This window comes from Schistocerca cancellata, chromosome 1, assembly GCF_023864275.1.
Source record: "Schistocerca cancellata isolate TAMUIC-IGC-003103 chromosome 1, iqSchCanc2.1, whole genome shotgun sequence".
In the NCBI taxonomy this organism is placed as follows: domain Eukaryota; kingdom Metazoa; phylum Arthropoda; class Insecta; order Orthoptera; family Acrididae; genus Schistocerca; species Schistocerca cancellata.
Window position 1 is genome coordinate 88,874,409 of NC_064626.1, and position 5,276 is coordinate 88,879,684.

Genomic DNA, 5,276 nt, shown 5'->3' on the forward strand with positions numbered 1-5,276 from the left:
CTCCTTATGACCTGCTGAAGCGGTTCGTCTCCCCTGCACTTCTGTGCTACCTTGCCGGGAAAGATACCAAGTGCTCCACCAGGTTGTCATACATACACCGGCCCTGCCAGTACTGAGCGTCGTCCCGTCGGATACTGTCCCGCATACCAGATCCTTGTGGTCCTTCGACATTGATTCACCCCGTAGAGACTCCTTCTGCCTCCTCCAGCCGGCCGCTGTGGCCGCGCGGTTCTAGGCGCTTCAGTCCGGAACGCCGCTGCTGCTACGGTCGCAGGTTCGAATCCTCCCTCGGGCATGGGTGTGTGTAATTCTAAGTCTAGGGGACTGATGACCTCATATGTTAAGTCCCAGTCGCTCTTGGCAGTCTGGCGGGGCCATTGCCACGCCGAACATTGACCATCGTTTCTAGCACCTAGAAAAATAAGTGCTATCTGACACGGCACAATTACTGGGACTTTACGAAAGGCCGGCAAGTGCGAGTAAGACTCAGACACTGAGAGTTATGTACAAACTTAATTATGTATCGATACTGGAAAGATAGCGGCTCCGGGAATTTCACTACTTTAGAGACCAATTCTGAGATAATTTTCCAATTTTCTTGCATTAATTTTATTATGGAACCATGCTACTTCCCGAATTTCATGATTCTAGATCAACTGGAAGTACCGTATAGGTTATATGAATGGTATGTGTTGTTTCGGAGATGTCCGAAGCAACAGATACCATTCATATAATCTATACGGTACTTCCAGTTGATCTAGAATCATGAACAGACACCACGCATTCATGTAACTGATTCGCCAAGATGGGCAATGGATCCACCTCCGGCGGGAATCTCACAGTAGGGAGCGTGGAGTAAGTGGGCAGGGACTGCAGATAGGTGACGCTCGTTGGGAATGTATCGGCCGCGAGGCGTGCCAAGGTAGTCCGCACAGTGGCGGTAATGGTCTGTCCCATGTGGCGCAGCAGTTAACACACCTGCCTAGTAAGCCAGAGGCAATGGCCTTGCCGCAGTGGATACATCGGTTCCCGTCAGATCACCGAAGTTAAGCGCTGGCGGGCGTGGCCGGCACTTGGATGGGTGACCATCCGGGCCGCCATGCGCTGTTGCCATTTTTCGGGGTGCACTCAGCCTCGTGATGCCCATTGAGGAGCTACTCGACCGAATAGTAGCGGCTCGGGTCAAAGAAAACCGCAATAACGACCGGGAGAGCGGTGTGCTGACCACACACCCCTCCTATCCGCACCCTGAAGTGAGGATGACACGGCGGTCGGATGGTCCCGATGGGCCACTTGTGGCCTGAAGACCGAGTGCTAGTAAGCAGGAGATCCCGGTCCGCCACACATTTTCAATCGTTGCCACTGATTACATCTAATGTCCCGATGAAGCTGACATCAATAGTTCCTTCCCTTTGCTTTCCTTTCCTACACTTTACATATAATCTTCTTCTTCTGCTGTGTATCCACTAACGGATGTTTTTGATCACATTTGCCCATTCTTCTCTATCTCTTACAGCATGGATCAAGTCGCCAGTGTTTCTTATTACTGTCCACTGTCTGATGTTGCGGATCCATGACATTTTTCTCCTACCAATTCCCCTTTTGCCTTCAGTCTTCCCTTCGATTACCAGTTTAAGAAAGTGATATCTTTTGTTTCGTATCACATGGCCTAAGTAAGCTGTTTTCCTACTGACACAAGACTGGTAGGTACTCAGAGAGCGCACAGAATGAGGTTATGATTGTGGACGGGGCCGTAAACAGTTACTGTGAGTGGCACAATCAAACACACAACATTTTTCTAAGAACCACTCATTTTTAAATTGCTTTAAAAGATCACAATCAAACAATACAGCTGAAGGCCTAGTTAAAGAACTTGAGATGCTTTCTGGGCTAGAGGCCCAAAACCGCACTAAAAACAAGAACAGTTGAAGGCCTGGCTTAAAAATGAAAAGCAGTTAAAAACAGAAGGTAAAACTTTTTTCCTTTAAAAAAAACATGCAATTCAAAACCTGAGAAGGTAGTACAAACGTAAGGTGAGCTGAGACAGGCAGCCAAGAGTTGAAGTTAAGTAATCGGGTGGCAACCCAAACTACAGATGGCCAAAGGACTGTCCAAAAATTTAACCAATTCCCTTCCATCCAACCAACGGCACAATGATGGAAAATACCTGCCAAGGACGAGGATACAAACAGCACTACATCTTCGGGAATTGGCGTTTAAAAACAGCCACGGGAACAATAGTCAGTCTAGGCAAATATGAACCAAGAACCAAACAACTTAAGGGGCTCCGGAAAGGCTCAAAATCATGAAAAGTTCAATTTTTACTTTTTTGCGTTTTCTGAATCTGCAGACTATTACCTTTTAATAGATATATAATTTATTCAATTCCGAAGACTACAACTACTTTTAAATTTTTTTTGAAATGTGTTCTACATGGGCGTGACCCACTGTGGCGCTGTTAAACTGCTGTGAAATGGTGTTATTATTAGCGTCCGTGTTCATCAGGTACATTTTAGTGATGTGAGATAAAGTATGTGTTGTGGCTAACCTGTGATGGTTCAATATATATCGCTGGTGTGATTGTCGATTGTTTCATGTTTATTTACTCTGTCGTTATCATTCGTAATTAATTCTGTTTCTTGAGTCTCTGTTTTGTTGAATTATAATAATGAGTAAAAGTAAAGTTGCTGTTGCGACTTTCAATGATGGCAACATTGTAAGGTGCAAGGTATTTAGAAATATGGGAATGAAGATAGGTTATAACATGGTACGAGCGATGCTTGCTTTAGACAAGGAACGGCTTCGGGCTGCAGACAGGGCTGTAAAGAGTCTAGAAATACAAGCAAGAGTAAACAGGAGGAGAAACAAGAGGAAGCTGGAGGAGGAGTTTGCAGAGGATGAAGATAATCCATCCTATGGACCTGGAATGCACTAAAAAGTTAATCCAATCTTTGTCGCTCGATTCCCAAAACTTTTCTTTTCTCATACTAATTACATGTTTTCTAAGGATCTTCCAAACATATTTGTTTCAAACATTCAGTAAATTTTACACAGTACCTTCTGCATAATGTAACACGGCCTTTTTCCAAAAAAACTGTATATTTTTTAATATATAAATAAAAAATTGCAAAAAAATGTTGTGAATTTTCATTACAATTGAAAAAAATCATCTTTAATAACTGAACTAAAATTTTGTAAAATCCCTGTGTTAAGTTGTAGCCCATATTCCAATAAATAATCTGTAAATAGTTCAACTTCCTACCTCAAATACTTTGTGAGGAAAGATGTAATTTATAAGCGTTATTTTAACATTGCAAGTATAGGGCGTTCCGGAGCCCCTTAAATGGCTGTCGAACTACACACCATGCCGGGCAGCATCAACACGACGAGGAAAGGCACACTACCGGAAAAGTACGCTAACGACCAGGGCTGGTAACAGGGACGTTAACAGCCACAGGGCAGAGAATACCGCTGGTGCACTTCACTGGTAAGTAACAGTCAATTTAATAATTAATCACAACATAGGAAGACGGCTGCAAGATTTCACCGACCCCAACACATCATATGTTGCTGCTAGCCTGAATGGCCCAGGGAGCAACAACCTGCAAATGAACAAAGAGATGTCACAATAGTTGAGGCTTCATAACAGGTTAACTGATCACTCAACTTCAGCATCCAGGTTCGATGGGTAACGAACTTTGTCACTCTCGCAGCTAGTGCCTCACGAGCCGATAGCACATGCACGTCGCCAGCGGTCCCGGGCTGGCCTCGCACCAAGGAGACTTGCTCGCTGCTCCGTCCCAACAGACTCACTACTACACATACCACCACTACCGGGTAATACTAGCGGTCACACCAAAGATAGTACGACAGTAATAGTATCTATAAGTGCTGCTGCTGCCACTCAAGGAGGCAAGCCAGCAACTTCGTGACGCCAGTAAGTAAGGAGGAAAGGAGACGCCACTCGCCGTGACGAAATGTCAAAGAACAAATGGCATGAAGGGGAGCCGCACACGGCTCACTTACGTTTTATTGTGGTTCGCAGTTCGCGGTCTCATGTTACTACTCTCAAGATCTCTTCATTTGTTTTCCTTGCTGCCAATGAAATTTTAAGTACTATTCGATACAACCACATCTCGAATGCTACCAACTACTTCACGGTGTTCACTTTCAACGTCCAACTTGCCGCGCCGTACAAAAGCACTGACCACACATAGCTCTTCATAAATCTAACCCTGAGGTTAAGATCAAAGTAAGTGATAGTGACCACAATCTATTGGTTATGACCTGTAGATTAAAACTGAAGAAACTGCAAAAAGATGGGAATTTAAGGAGATGGGACCTGGATAAACTGAAAGAACCAGAGGTTGTAGAGAGTTTTAGGGAGAGCATAAGGGAACAATTGACAGGAATGGGGGAAAGAAATACAGTAGAAGAAGAATGGGTAGCTTTGAGGGATGAAGTAGTGAAGGCAGCAGAGGATCAAGTAGGTAAAAAGACGAGGGCTAGTAGAAATCCTTGGGTAACAGAAGAAATATTGAATTTAATTGATGAAAGGAGAAAATATAAAAATGCAGTTAATGAAGCAGGCAAAAAGGAATACAAACGTCTCAAAAATGAGATCGACAGGAAGTGCAAAATGGCTAAGCAGGGATGGCTAGAGGACAAATGTAAGGATGTAGAGGCTTATCTCACTAGGGGTAAGATAGATACTGCCTACAGGAAAATTAAAGAGACCTTTGGAGATAAGAGAACTACTTGTATGAACATCAAGGGCTCAGATGGAAACCCAGTTCTAAGCAAAGAAGGGAAAGCAGAAAGGTGGAAGGAGTATATAGAGGGTCTATACAAGGGCGATGTACTTGAGGACAATATTATGGAAATGGAAGAGGATGTAGATGAAGATGAAATGGGAGAGTATGACAAAGCACTGAAAGACCTGAGTCAAAACAAGGCCCCCGGAGTAGACAACATTCCATTGGAACTACTGACGGCCTTGGGAGAGCCAGTCCTGACAAAACTCTACCATCTGGTGAGCAAGATGTATCAAACAGGCGAAATACCCTCAGACTTCAAGAAGAATATAATAATTCCAATCCCAAAGAAAGCAGGTGTTGACAGATGTGAAAATTACCGAACTATCAGTTTAATAAGCCACAGCTGCAAAATACTAACACGAATTCTTTACAGACGAATGGAAAAACTAGTAGAAGCCGACCTCGGGGAAGATCAGTTTGGATTCCGTAGAAATACTGGAACACGTGAGGCAATACTGA

At 43.9% G+C, this 5,276-nt stretch overlaps 1 pseudogene; it reads left to right on the top strand.

Annotated features, from left to right (window-relative positions):
- Positions 1-995: 995 nt before the first annotated feature.
- On the top strand, positions 996-1,113 carry LOC126095255 (5S ribosomal RNA; annotated as a pseudogene).
- Positions 1,114-5,276: the final 4,163 nt, after the last annotated feature.